This window comes from Lynx canadensis, chromosome C2 (genome assembly GCF_007474595.2).
Source record: "Lynx canadensis isolate LIC74 chromosome C2, mLynCan4.pri.v2, whole genome shotgun sequence".
In the NCBI taxonomy this organism is placed as follows: domain Eukaryota; kingdom Metazoa; phylum Chordata; class Mammalia; order Carnivora; family Felidae; genus Lynx; species Lynx canadensis.
Window position 1 is genome coordinate 118594431 of NC_044311.2, and position 16115 is coordinate 118610545.

The 16115-nt window shown below is 34.0% G+C and overlaps 1 non-coding gene across 1 annotated transcript in view; it reads right to left on the reverse strand.

Moving 5' to 3' along the window:
* Nucleotides 1-10357: 10357 nt before the first annotated feature.
* Nucleotides 10358-16115, reverse strand: part of LOC115524166 — a 63945-nt gene continuing 58187 nt past the window's right edge. Inside the window, exon 3 of the transcript XR_004344061.1 lies at nt 10358-10480. This is a non-coding gene — a transcript (uncharacterized LOC115524166). The remainder of the gene's footprint in view (nt 10481-16115) is intronic.

Below are 16115 nucleotides of genomic sequence, written 5' to 3' on the forward strand. Positions count from 1 at the left end.
AGTGAGTTTATGTGACCCAGTTCTGGCCAATGAGATGTAAAAGGAAGGGTTACAAAGAATTTTCAGGAAGAATCACGAAGGCTGCTTAAAGAAAGTTGGATAGGGCACTCTTCTGTCATTTTCCTCTTTCTCCTACAGCAGGCCTGGAGGTCAGTGCAATAGTTGGAGTTCTGGTAGCTATCTTTGAGGGGTAACCTTGAAGATAAAACCATGAACTGAGGAAGGTGGAACAGAAAAATAGGAACTTGGATTTATGGAGACACTGTGGATCTACCATATGAGCCCTAGATTTCGATCCTGGCTTCTTTTACATAAAAGACAAATAAACTATTATGTTTTAGAAAATATTTTTTAAAATTTTTGTTTTATACCTTAACTTAATCTTTCTCACAGAGACTGATGCAGTACCTTCGGGGCTCTTGAATTTCTACGAAGTATTTACCGGTCACGGGCTTCTAAAGTGAAAGAGAAAGGGAAACTATACTTTGATGATTTGAATCTTTTAAACACATAGCACTGACTTGTTCTACTTTTAAATCAAGGAGATAAGGCATATTGCGAACACTAATCTATGTTTATTTCACTGTTAATGAATGCATGTGTGGTCTTGAAGAAAGACCATATATGGAGACAGACAGACAAGTGATACTCTGAAGCATATGAGCTAGGTTATACTGTGGCAACGAACACAACAAACACTGTGGCAACATTTCAGTGACTTAGAATTTCTTGCTTGCTGTACATGTTCAACATGGGTTGGTTCGGGGCTCTTTTCCATGTGCTCACACCACATCATATGATATCTGCTTCGCACAGAAGGGGAAGAATGCACTAGACAGTTGAGCACCAGTATTTACTGCTGGTGACACATACCTTGCCTCACATTTCATTTGTCAGAACTGCTTATAAGCCTATGACTGACTTTAAGAGGTAGGAAAATGTAGTCTCCCTCATACCCAGAATCAGAAGAAAAGAGGATATTGGGAAACATTAGCAATATCTACCACCCTACTAAAATGCGAGAGTCTATGTGGAAGCATTTAATGCACAATGATGATGTTTTTATCTTTTGGTTACAACATTTCACTATTATTACAGCAGTGCCTCCTTATCTCCAGTTTTGTTTTTCACAGTTTCGGTTACCCATGACTGACTACAGTCCTGAAGCAGATGATCCTCCTTCTGATGTATCACCAGAAGATCAATAGTGGTCTAACGCTACCTTAACCTCACAATGCCTTCGTCATTCACCTCACTTCACCTCACCATGTAGGCATTTTATCATCTTGCATCAGCACAGGAAGAAGGGTGAGTACAGTACAATAAGATATTTTGAGAGAGAGAAACCACATTCATATGACTTTTATTACAGTATATTGTTATAATTTTTCTATTTTATTATTAGTTATTGCTGTTAACTTCTTACTGTGCCTAATTTACAAGTTAAACTTTATCATAGGTGTGTATGCATAGGAAAAAGATTGCATATTTGATATGATTCATGTTTTCTGGCATCTACTGTGGTTCTTGAAATGTATCCCACACAGATATGAGGGATTGCTGTAAATTAATTTTTTTAAGAAAGGTTTTCCTCCAGAAAGAAAAAAGATAAAAGATTTCCAAATAAGAATGCCTACAAAGTTAATTTCTCTTTAGCAGGTGTGAGGGAATTTGAGAAATAACAATTCTCTTTGCTTGAGAAGATGAGCATTAAATCCTAAAGATTCACAAGCACCTACATGTTTTGTTTTTCCATTCGTTTAGTAGATAGAGATTGGTTATCTCTTAAGTACAGTTAAGACCTACTGAAACCAGAGCATAGGGGAAAGGATATGAGAAGGGAAATGGACATAACTCTAAATATTTCTAGAATTCTCCATCAAAACATAATTTTATTCAGAAAACAACAACTACATTATAGCCTCCAAATGCATTTAAGTTATCAGATAGTTCTTGGAAACTAATTATATTATCATGATTAGAATACTGCAGTGACATATATCCCAGATGGGGGATTTTTAAAATAATATCTAAGTAAACAAATAAGATTTCTTTTTCGATAAGATTTTGAGAAGACTTTCCTTACCAGCTGATGCTAGCTAGCTACATAAACATTTCAAACATTTCCTAGCAATAACATAACAATGTGGCTATTTTTCACAAAATACAAGATTCACTGGCATTTTATTTATTTTATTTAAGTTTATTTATTTATTTTGAGAAAGAGAGAGAAAGAATGGGAGCAGAAGAGGGGCAGAGAGAGAGGGGGAGAGAGAGAGAGAATCCCAAGCAGGCTCTGCACTGTCAGCACGCCCAACACAGGGCTTGAAATGGGGTTCCATCAGGGTTCCACATGGGGCTAGAACTTACGAACCAGGAGACCATGACCTGAGCTGAAATCAAGAGCAGGATGCTTAACTGACTGAGCTCCCCGATGCCCCCAAGATCCACTGAGTTTTAATTCAAGAGTCTTCAATCTCATTTTGTTTCCTTAAAATGGTATTTACTGAGCTGCTCTAAAGTATCACTGTACCAGAATCTCTTATGACAGACTCATTGCAATATAAGACAACTTTTTAAATAATAAATTGGGAGAAACCTATCATGGGAAATATATTATTAAAGAAATTGTCAATTATGCTCTAAATGTTTTACAAATATTTGAAAAAGTATTTTTCCCAGTTCTTTTTATTTCTTTAGGATAGATGACTTGAAATGAAAATACTAATTCAAAGTGTACAAGCACAAATTTAAAAGAACAAATTCAATACATGAAATTGCTTTCAGAAACTTATACTAATTTATACTCCAACATATAGTCAGTCTATTGATACCTCTTTATTTTGGTTTAAAAATCATACCAAAAGTTATTCTATTTCTTTGCTATTTCTTCTACCAATTTTAGGCTAAAACACCCCTTCCTATTGAGAAACCACATTATTATGTACCTATATTTAATGCTAGTATAATGGTTTGTTTTATTCTCTTGCTTCCAATCTAGTTATTTAATATTTACTTTAATTATTCCTTCTTTACTGCATACACTTTAACCCAGAATAGTGTATTCTCATGGTGGATGTGAAATAAATGTTTGTAGAATAAATGATCACTATGGTTATTTTTACCTTTAAAGCATCTGCTGAATTTTCTGTGGCTTAACAAGATCTTGCAAATCAATTTTGTTTTTGACAACTCATTATTTTTTTATTATGAAAACATAGCTACTTAAATTTCATGTTCAAATCATTTGATTAAAAATGTCATTAACTCTTCATTCCTACTAATTAAAACTATAACAGTTCAGTTCAGCAAACAACATTATCAGTAGGCTGTCAACAGAAAAGTTTTGAAAAAAAACTTAATGCAAGAAAACAATTTTGGCACAGCAGTCCTGTTCAATTGCTATTATTTCTAGTTACCTATGTGATTGCTTTTTTACAAAATGTATACTTTGATATCAATACAGCTAGAGAAGGATAGGTAAGCTTCATGAGACCCTATAAGTAAATTTTTATAGCACTTATTTCTTTGTGACAGCTACACAAAATTTTTGCCACAACCAATGATCTCAACCTATATACCTGTGAGAGAAAAGAAAATAGGCATCTTTTAAAAATCAAGAGACAGTGCAGAAAAAAAGAGAGAAAAGTCAGGTTTTGAGTAGGGAATACTAGATAAGTCTAGGCCAGCAACTAATTTAAGTGGCACCAATTTCTTTTTCTTTGTGTTTTGGACAAATATTTTTATTAAAGAATAAAACAATATGGAAAAGTGAACAGATCATCAGCTTTATGAGTTTTATAAAGTGAAAATATCAAAAACCACCTCTCAGATCAGGCTGTAGAAGAACCCTATAAGAACCTAAGAAGGTTCTTAGGTGTCTCCTCCCAGACATTATTGTTCCCACCTTTATAAAATGTAACCACTATTCTCAATTCCATCACCATAATAGCTTGTTGGTATTTGCATTTTATATAAATGGAAACATGTGATATGTATGTATTCTATTGGGCTTGGTTTTTTTTTTTGCTCAATATTGTAATTGTGATATTCATATGGTTGCATGCAATGGTTGTTAATTTTTTTTACTGCTATTTATTATTTTATTGTATGACTACACCACGATTTATCCATTCTACTGTTGATGGACATTTGGTTGTTTTCAGTTTTTGATCTATTACAAATAAAGGTGTTGGGACCCTCTTCTATTTGTCCTTTGGAGAATATATAGATGTATGTATTGGATACACCTGTTGAGTAAATAGCTAGGAATGAAATTTGCTTAGTAAAAAAGTATGGTATAAGTTGTATGAGCTTTAATTTTCATTAACATCAAACTAGGTCCTTTGTAAATTAACAGGTATCCATTTTATTAAAAATAAAACAAAAACTAATGAACTGGCTACCAAGAATATATAAATGTGAAACATTTTAAAAAGCTGTATTAATGAAAGAATTCTGCTTGTATTTATTGTGGTCAAAGGTAAGTGCACCTAAAATATATCATGGTATATTAACAATGCTGATGACATAAAAATACTTAGGGCATTTTCTCCTTTGTGTCTGAGACTCAGAAAATAAGCTGATTTGGTTTTCTTAATATATTATTTGGCTTGGCTTGCATTGTCAAAAGGCAATGCTTACTTGTGTTATTTACATTAATTTTGATAAATGAAAAATTCATAAGGCTAAAAGTGGACCATAGAAAATAAAAATTAGCTCTGTCACAGAAAATTTAATGCCAGTGTTTACTTCCTGAAGATATTAAGTATATTTCATGTTTTGTTTCTCACAGCAAAATCTGGTTACAATTTCAGAACAAAAAGGGAAATAGTTCCTTTGTAAAGAGACTGATATTTCTTGGGGAGAGAAAACACACATAGTAAACCAATGTTTTGTCTCAGAAATAACTGCTAAATCAGTCCTTCAAATATCCATACATCTATTTTTAAAGTATAATTTGAATTTCTCTGAGTTATTAATAAATAACATGTTTATAAGAAGAATGTCAGCAGGCAAATAATTATAATTCAGAGGAATGAACAAAAATATAATATGTATGCAAATTAAAAAGTATTAAAAATAGGTAAAATAGAATACAGTGTCCCCAAGAAAAAAAGAAGGTGGTCAACTACCATATCTCAGTGGATATGTCAGCCAGCCTAGCACATGGTAGGTACCTAAATTTTTAAAAACTAGAATGTTAGAGAACTGAATCATATTGCAATAAGATATTACCTTAATCTTACTAGTAGTTAACCTCCTGAGACCTGCATTATGATTTAGCTTTATGACATATGCCAGTTTATTCTTACCCATTCTCTCTGGGCCTATAGGAAAAACATCAGCTTGAGACGAAACCTATAAAGGCTAAGCGACTTACCCAAGGCCTGAAGTGATTTAATATTTCTGGGCCTCATTTCTAGATCTTAAAATGAAAGAAAGGCTAGGACCAGAAAACTGAACATTATTCCTGGGCTCTACTATTCCACAATCTAACCACACAATTAACCTACCTGATAGAGATTTGTATTGATCTCTTTTTTAGAAGTCTTATTACACTGGATTGTAATTCAGGCTTTTCACTCATTATTTCATTTTTAGTCCATCTTGTTTCCTGCCAAGAATTTAAAACAGCTATTTTGTCTAAATTCTCCTTGAAACTGAGCATGTGGTAGGTAAGAACCACGTCTGACACATTTGGGTTTCCAGTGCTCGACGCCCTACCTGTTACATAGGAGGTATTAGTCAATATCCCACAGTAGTATCAGTGTTGGTTACTCTCCTAAATTTTTATGTTTTTTTGTTTGTTTGTCTTTTACCTTAAGCATACGAACACCATTACAAAATCCTATTTTACTAGATATTTTAGGGAAGATTTCAATACTGCCAGGTGCAGGGTAACAATGAGAGTATGATAAATGCAGTCTTCTGGTATGTTGAAGTCTTTGGATTAGGTATAGTTACTAATTCTAGAAATTCAAGTACCCCATTTAGGATATGAGGCATGGGTCGTATTCATAGATAATAAAATAATAATAATAATAATAATAATAATGTGTGATATAAAATATACATAATGGAAATTATAAGTGGTTGGACACACAAGCATATTGTTTTTAATTCTAGCAAAATGTTCATCTAACACATATTTAATGATATATATAATCATTTATTCTCAAATGATAATTAGATACAAGTGTAAGCAATTCATATAAAGTACTATAATTAGAACATTTTTTTTTCTTCTTTAAAAAAGTTTTTTTCCGGGGCATAAAATTAGTATCAGTGTTGACTATATATTTATTTATTTATTTTTTTGAAGTGCAGTTGACATACAATATCATATTAATTTCAGGTGTACAACATAGTATACCTTCCATATTTATACATTACAAAGTAATCATGATAAATCTAGCTACCACCTGTCACCATACAAAGTTGTTACATATTATTAACTATATTCCTTATGTGGTACATTTAATCCCTGTGTCTTATTTATTTTATAACTGGAAGTTTGTACCCTTGAATACTCTTCCCCTATTTCTTCTCCACCCATAACCCGCCCCTCTGGCGACCATCAGATTGTTCTCTGTGTCTATGAGTCTGTTTCTGTTTTGTTTGTTCATTTTTTTTTTTTTTTTAGATTCCACATATAAGTGAACTAGTATGCTATTTGTTATTTCTCTGACCTATTCCACTTAGCATAATACCCTCTAAGTCCATCAATGTTGTTGCAAATGGCAAGATTTCATTCTTTTTATGGCTGAGTAATATTCCCCCATATAAATATATATCACATATTCTTTATCTATTCACCTATTAATGGACAGTTAGGGTTTTTTTTTTTCATACATTGGCTATTGTAAATAATGCTACAATGAACATAGACGTGCCTCTATCTTTTTGAATTAGTGTTTACATTTTTTTTCAGATAAATATCCAGAAGTGGGATTACTGGATTGCATGGTAGTTCTCTTTTTAATTTTTTGAGGAATCTCCATACTGTTTCCCATCTTTTCTCTACCATTGTTAATTTCTACCAACAGCACATGAGGGTTCCCTTTTCTCTACATACTTGCCAACACTTGTTATTTCTTACTTTTTTGATAATAGCCATTTTGACAGGTGTGAGGTGGTATTTCACTATACTTTTGATTTGCATTTCTCTGGTGATTAGCGATTTGAACACTTTTCATTGTCTGTTGGCCATCTGCGTATCTTTTTAGGAGAAATGTCTATTCAGATCCTCTGCCCAATTTATTTGGATTGCTTCTTTTTTGTAAATTTTGAGTTTCTGGATTCTTTATATATCTTGGATATTAGTCTCTTATCAGTTACAGCATTCACAAATATCTTTTCCCATTCAGTAGATCACCTTTTGGTCTTACTGATGGTTTCCCTCACTGTGCAAAAGTTTTTTTAGTTTAATGCAGTTCCATTTGTTTATTTTTATTTTTGTCGTCCTTGCTTGAGGAGACAGATCCAAAAAATATTCCTTAGACCAATGTCTAAGAGTTTACTGCCTGTTTTCTTTTAGTAGTTTTATGCTTCTGGTCTTACATTTAAGTCTTTAACCTATTTTGAATGTATTTTTGTATATGGTGTAAGAAAGTGGTTCAGTTTCGTTCCTTTGCATCTAGTTGTCCAGCTTTTCCAACGCTATTTATTTATTTATTTATTTATTTAAAAGAGATTGTCTTGAGGCCCCTGGGTGTCTCAGTCAGTTAAGTGTCTGACTGGGCTCAGGTCATGATCTTGTGGTTCGTGAATTTGAGCCCCATGTTGGGCTCTGTGCTGACAGCTTGGAGCCTGGAGACTGCTTTGGATTCCTTGTCTTCTCTCTCTCTACCCCTTCCCTGCTCACACTCTGTCTCCCTCTCTCTCAAAAATAAGTAAACATTAAAAAAGAAATTTTAAAGTGATTGTCTTTTTGCCATTGTATGTCCTTGCCCCTTTTGTTGTAGATTAATTGACCGTATAAGTGTGGGTTTATTTCTGAGCTCTCTATTCTGTTTTATTGATCTATGTGCCTGTTTTTGTGTCAGCACCACATTATTTTAATAACTATAGCTTGGTAATACAGTTTGAAATTAGGGAGCATGATATCTCTTTATCTGATATTATTAAATGTTTGGTCATCATGGAAACTTCTAAATGCTGCCTCTTGTTCAGAGAAAACCTTGGGTCTTACTTCAGAATACATGGGGTCTCTTTGTCTCAGGAAATTCCATTCTGTCTTACTTATACTCATTAAAATAGACATCTCATCATACATTCATCCATTTTTAATCCATCTATGAATTCATCCAACCATGTACCCACCATCCATCCATTGATCAATCTATGCACTCACTCAATTTATCAACTCATTATTGAGAACATAATTTAATCCAGGCTTACAATGTTGGAGAGACATACATTTAACCCAATTATAATATACTGAAGTAAGTATAATAAACAAGTTGCATAAATATGCATCACAAAGTTGGTTGAGAATAGCAAAAATTACCGGCAAGAGGTACCTAAGAATTTCGGGATGATGTGAGAAGACAGAATGGAAGAAATGACTTGTGTAGAGGTATGAAAGAATGTGAAGAATGGATAAAGCAAATTTGCTGCTTCTATGAGAGTATGTATGTGTGTGTTCAGGGAGGCAGGAAAAAGGGGGTAATAAGAAATGAGGCTGGAGGGGCGCCTGGGTGGCGCAGTCGGTTAAGCGTCGGACTTCAGCCAGGTCACGATCTCGCGGTCCGTGAGTTCGAGCCCCGCGTCAGGCTCTGGGCTGATGGCTCGGAGCCTGGAGCCTGTTTCCGATTCTGTGTCTCCCTCTCTCTCTGCCCCTCCCCCGTTCATGCTCTGTCTCTCTCTGTCCCAAAAATAAATAAAAACGTTGAAAAAAAAAATTAAAAAAAAAAAAAAAAAGAAATGAGGCTGGAAAATTGATGCCATCAGATCTCAAAGGGTTCTATATGCTGTATTGGGTATTACTGAGTTAAGATAAAGTCTTTATAGGACAGATGTGAATTCATAAGCTCAAAAAGCGAATATTATCATGGGATCGTGATATCCATTAAGAAATTTAAAATGGCTTTTATTTTTTACTGTCAAATTAAACCGAATAAACTTTCCTGTCTGACAAGTTTGAAATGATATGTGGTCTGTAAATTGAAGAAGTTATTTAAAGTGAGAGAATTACAAAAAGTGATCCACACATAGTTTACATGCTAAGTTGAGGGATTAAATTAATAAAAATAAATAACTTGGGGAGCCTGGGTGGCTCAGTGGGTTGAGCATCTGATTTCGGCTCAGGTCATGATCTCACGGTTTGTGGGTTTGAGCTCCATGTTGGGCTCTGTGCCGACAGCTTACAGCCTGGAGCTTGCTTTGGATTCTGTGTCTCCCTCTCTCTGCCCCTCCCCTACTCACGCTCTGTTTCTCTCTCTCTCAAAAATAAATAAAAGCAATTTTAAAAAAATAACCTGAATATTAGGCCAATAAAATTGATTAACAATGGTTACTTCTTTAGGGGTGGATTATAGGAAACTTTTGCATTTTATTTGTACATCCTTATAGTACTTGTAATTTTATATCAACAATATTATATTGATTTAATAAACATAAAAAAGTGAAATAATTTCCTATTTAAGGAAAAGTTTGAAGAAAACTATTACTATAATGGGATATTCTAAAAGCTGAAAGTTCAGCTTAATTAAATTTCAGAGAATTTGTTAAATTTTCCTTATTTGATAAATGCTTTGTAGGCTTCACCAATTTTAGCAGCATTGTAATCTTAGTGAGGAGCCCTCTAACAGAGCTATGTACCTAGCAATTCTGATTAAATTTCACCTTAGAGAGCATTCAATATTATTCGTTACAGAAATAAGAACTCAGAAAAATGTAAAGGCATGATGCAAGTCCTTTGCTTAATTGAAATAATGACACCAAACATCCACCAATATTATGAACGAGTGCAGACAAACTATTATGAACTAGTTTAGACAAAACTCTTGTTAATTTCATGAACAAAATCAAAACTACTTTGAAGATCTCTTTTAGATGAACAAACTGTTTCTATGACAGGATATTCTAAAATAAATGTGTAACGGATATACAGTGGAGAACAGATAAAATTTTAAATGATTAAATTTTCATGCCAAGAACATTTACATAGTCCAAAAATTTAAGGTAGGTAGGTCTACTTTTAAATTTAAATGATTTAGAGTTCTTTCAGCTAATTAATTTGAATAAAGATACAAGGAATGTTCTATCCTAGGCGACATGATATAATACTGTCTAGCACTGTGGCTGGAACACATTAGGCAATCAGACAAAAGGGTAGATGGACTGTAAATACCTTCCCTGAAGCTCGGTTAGGTTCCAGGTCCCTCTGCATTCTTTAGGAGGATGTCCAGGCTGCAGCTGTGACCATTAATTAGCATACGTATTGAACAGGTAAGGCCCCTTTTTGTTAATGGCTCTGGGATGGAAGAGAATGACAGGTAAACAGTCAGAGGTCTTAGATGAAGCAGCACTGGGAGAAAGCAGCATTCAGAGGCCAGTAGGCCATCTGTCATTCCCTAGCAATGTCATTGTCCCAAAGTGGATGAAATCAATGATTCACAACAGTTTCTCTTTCCCATTTTATTTTAAAAGTATTTATAATTTAGCAATATAGGTGACATTTTAAAGCACTCTTCTGGTAAATACTTCTTTTGGAAGGGCTTCAATTCATTACTACTATAAATCACTTTCTCATCACATCGGCTAGTGTTTCTTTCCCCCCATCTCTCCTTTTGGTACAGTGTTATTAACCCATATCTTACTTCTACTGCATTTCCCTGAACTGTTAGAAAAATGCATGAAAAACTTCATCAAAGTGTTAACTTCATTTTAAGGAACTTTTAAAAATGATGAATGCTCACTACATAAAAGGCTTTTGATCTACAACACTTTTACCTACTTAATCTGGAAAATAACAGGAAATTTAAAGATGATAGTTGAAAACTATGAGAACACAGGAACCACTTAGTTGAACTTAGTACCTTTTTTCCTATAAAGTGAACTTGCTATAAATTTGCTAAAGTCCAAAGATATGTTTTGTATTGTGGGGAAATTAGTCCCAACAATCAAACCAATGTTTTTGAAGGAAAAGAGTAGGATACAACATCGGTGGAGTATATATTTCATATATATGTTTCATATATATTATCTCATTACAATTTCACAAGAATCTTTTTGGATTAATATTTTTAACTTCATGCTATCAACAGAGAAGTTAAATAGCTTGGTCAGAGTTACCCAATTACTAAAAGGCAAGCTCACATCTGTTTGTGCCCACTCTACGTTTGTGCATAATACGTGCTTGTGCCTTTTCACTATAGCTGCCTCTGAGTACATAATATTTACAATAATTTTTGAGTTTTACAAACTACTTAAATCCCTTTAATCCTTTATGGCTAATATCTAATTCAATATTTTATTTATTTATTTATTTTTAATATTAGTATTTTTTTTTTGAGAGAGAGAGAAAGCACACATGTGTGTGAGAAAGTTGGGGAGGGGCTGAAGGAGGGAGAGAAAGAGAGATAGAGAGAGAGGGAGAGAGAGAGAGAGAGAGAGAGAGAGAGAGAGAGAGAAAATCTTAAGCGTGCTGAGCATGGAGCCCAATGAGCGGCTCAAACATGACCATGAGATCATGACCTGAGCCGAAATCAAGAGTTGGATGCTCAACGGATTGAGCCACCCAGGTGCCTCTCTAATTCAATATTTTGGGTCATCAGCAGAAATAGTACTTACTATTCATACTAGTCACTGGGCCTTAATCATAAGCCAGGCCCCATGCTACTGGTATTATACACACTATCCTATTCTCTCAAAAATTCTTAGAGGTGGTTAATAACCAACATTTGTGTAGCCCTTCTAATGTGCTTGTGATTTTTCTCAGCACCTTACACATGTTAACTCACTTACACATGTTAACTCACTTAATTTCATATGGTGGTTATTTTTTCCCCATTTTGCAATTGAGAAACATGAGGCAAAAGGAAATTGGTATCTTGGTCAAGGTAATCCAGCTGGTAGGAGCAGAGATGAGATTCACATCCAGATTATCTGGCTCCAGAGTCTTTGTTCTTTACTTTGTTGTCGTTGTTGTTTTAAAGAGTAAACAATTTAGGAAAGTTAAGTCACTTGAGGAAGATGATTTAGGGATAAATGATCAAGTAAAGCCTGTAACATAATGTGTACACACAAGTGACTGATTTCAAGGAACTATATGCATCTTGCTTATGCAATATCATAATAAAATTAATGATACAACTTATATTCGTTGATGACTATGTTTCGTCTTCTTAGAGGAAGAGTGCAAAGCATAACTCTCTGAGATCAGTCAGGATGAGTCTTATGAAAAAATCATAGATTGCTGTCATGTATTGCAAAGCAGTGTTGTTCTAAAGGACAATTAGCATAGGTCTGGTTTTTATACAAACATACAAATTTGTACTAACAAGCTAAATCTTCCCAGGCCATGCTTAAAAACTTCTTTGTGTGGTCAGGTGTTTTAGCAGTTACTTGCTGCTGTTGACATGGTGTTTAAACCTAGCAGTCCTTAATTTGATATGTTAGAGTCAAGTGTCAAAAAGATGAGACAATTGGTAGTGTTTCTCAAATGAGAATCTGCAAAACTCTGGAGTCTAAAAATGTCTATGACGGCTTGTTTTTCTTTAAAAAGAGTTAATAATTGCTTAAATTTATGCATTGTGAATTGAAAACATTATGGTATCTGGAATCTTTTTTGGAGAATGATGCAGAATGTGAACAGACATGCATGGCATGTACTGATTTATGCAGTTATTATAATGGCAGAACTGGTGCTAGAATATTCAGACCAAATGATGCTGAAATACCATTCACTGCTCATAGCTAAAGAATGACTCCTGAGACATTAAAAAAAATGAAAGTGAGAAAATAAGATGGCTTTTTCAACTCATTTAGCATTTTGCATTTGTGTCTCGAATAAGTCAGAGTTTAATGTTTTCACTACCACATCAGATAAGGATAAATCTGAAATTATATTTGAGGCTAGAGCCACCTACTTAAGTAAATGGACACCAGAAAGATAAAATTTGGTTTTAATAAGAACTGGAGTTATAAAGACGGCTAGTTAATCATTGCTCAGAAGAATTTTGGTTGAGGAAATTATGTATGAAGTAAGCAGTTTATCTAGGCTGCATGGCATAATGGATATACAGTCAGATTGGATTCAGGAGAGTTGGGTTCGCTGGCTGATTTGCCATATAAATCGAGAGTTGTACCCTATTTCTGATTTCCAATTTTCTCTTTAGGGAAATATGTTAAGTTGAAAAAGGTTTTTTCAGATGTCAAATACCTATAATTTAATAACCTACAGTTCCATAATAAAGGCAATGGTCTTTCTCTCTCTCTCTTTCTCTCTCTTTTAGTATGTTAGTGACCCTCTTCTTTTTGGAGAGTTAATCAATTTCTCATAAAAAAACTGACAAACATGGCAAGTGATGGTAGCATACCATTCTTTATTTTTTAATTTATTATTAAGTAATTAATTTATTTAACAATTGTTTATTTATTTTGAGAGAGACAGAGACACTGTGAGTGGGCAGTGAAAGAGGGAGAATCTGAAGCAGGCTTCATGCTGTCAGTGCAGAGCCATGCTGGGCACCAACTCATGAAACCGTGGGATCATGACCTGAGCTGAAATCAAGAGTTGGATGCTTAACCGACTGAGCCACCCAGGCACCCCAGCATACCACTCTTTATTAAACAATTGTAATATTAGCTACATCACAAAAATATTTACCACTCTGCCTGAGAGATCTAGATGCAAAATAACTGCTTTCATTGCAGGATAGATGAAAACAAAACAAACCTCCTCAAAAAAGGTGCACAACATTATTTTTCTTTGTTTAAAAAGGTTGAATTGGGGAGCACCTGGGTGGCTCAGTTGTTGAGTGACTGACTCTTGATTCCAGCTCAGGTCATGATCTCATAGTTGTGAGATTGAGCCCCACATTAGGCTCTGCACTGAGCATGGAGCCTTGCTTAGGATTCTCTCCTTCCCTATCCCTCTGTCCTGCCCCAACTTGCACACATGCGTGTGTGTGCTCTTTCTCCCTAAAAGAAAGAAAAAAGAAAAGAAGAAAAAGAAAATAATAAAGTGTTTAAAAACCAAATAAAAAGGTTGCATTGGAATATGCAAGATTTTCTATATAATTAACACCACAGGTGAATCTAAGCTGAAAAACAATGGCTTGAAAAAATGTACAACTATTTTTGGAACACCTACTATGTACCAGCAACTGTACTGGGTAGCTTTGCAAATATTAACTCATATCAAGCCAGTGTTTTATCCCCTTGTTTAGGATGAGAAAACTAACAGAAAAGTGAAGTAAAAAAAAAAAAAAGCCAAAATTTAATCCCACGTCTCTACCTTTGTGGCAATCATAAAGCAAGCAAACATAGTGAATCTGGATATTAAAATGGAAAATTCTAGTGATATTGGAAATAGAAATGTTAACTAAAAGAGATCTAGGTATTTGAAACTTTTAGGGAAAGTGCTAATAACAGAATTAAACTAACTTTGACTCTTTTGCAGTATATTCCCTTTTATAGTTTTTCATACTCTTTCTCAATATCTTTAAAGTTTCATAACAACATCTCTCAATTATAAATCTTTGCCTTATTATCTAAGTTAAATAAAATTCTATCAGTGAGATGATTCATCCACAATCATCAGAATTGAAGTCACAAACCTATTGATGGGCTCGAATAAGAAATGAGGATGCTGATATTAGAAATGTTGCAACACTCATGTGATTTTAATGCAATTCTTCCCCTTTAGGTTTCTACAAGATATGGGGAAGAAGAGAAGATATCCCATGGGAGAGTGAACATAAGTGTTGAGTTGGCACTTCAACAGATATATGAGCTTGACTTAAATTTTCTATGTTTCTCCCACCCCTGGCATTATACAGTAGTCAGAGGCTAATTGCAAATGATGGCGACTGTGAAGTTACTGAGTTGAAAAATTCCCTGAAATAATTATGTATTAATGAATGGAACAAAGAATTTAATGACAAATTGGAGAGCGGAATAGATAATTTTATGGGCATCCATCCATGAAAAAGAGCTAAATAGGTATCATATAATGAGATGTAGCAATGCATCAATAAAACGATCTTAAATGATAATGAGTCTGACAGATAAGAAGTAAAACATAAAGAGGATTCAGAAACCAACAAGATAGTAAGCAGATTATTTGCAGCGTGCATCGGACTACCAAATCGCAATTCTATTCAGACAATTAAAAATCATGTACAGTGTCTGCAAGAAAAGGAGAGAACTTGTAAAGCTCCATTTTTAAAAGAAAGGTGCTGCTAAATCTTGGAAGATGCACCCAAATGCCCATAAACTGGTGTCTTTACTTACCAACACCTTTCATCTGTCCTGGATGACCTTCTCTCCCTGTAGTCGGCAAATGACTCCCCAGGTCATTTATGTCAGTGCAGATGTTTACATATTGTGTTTGAAAATATGTAAATGTTTACAATGTATAGAGAAAATATGGGAGTAAGGCATATAATACATTTATGCTAAGTTTAGGAATAGTTTTATAATCCTCATGTAACTTGGGTGTGTTTGTTCATTAAGTTTGTAAATGTTGAAGGTAATTTGACGTTAAAGAATCTGTCATGTTGAATTTGTCATTTTAATTTGAATGTTTAAGAAAACGGATTGATATTGAACTTATGGGTTTTATTTATTTATTTATTTTTTAATTTTAAGTAGGCTCTACACCCAATGTGGAGCTTGAACTCATGATCCTGAGATCGAGTTACATGCTACTGACTAAGCCAACCAGGCACGCATACACTTATGGTTTTTAATTTGAATTTTTAAAGATTACTTATTTGATGTTATAATTTTGGTTTTAAGATGAAATAATTAAGAGATATACTTTTTGTACTTATGATTTTAACTTGATAACTGCAAGAAAAGAGTAGTTGTTTGTATACAATATTTTATTGCTTAAATATTTAATACTTTAAAACTCTAGAAATTTAGACTTTTAAGGTTTG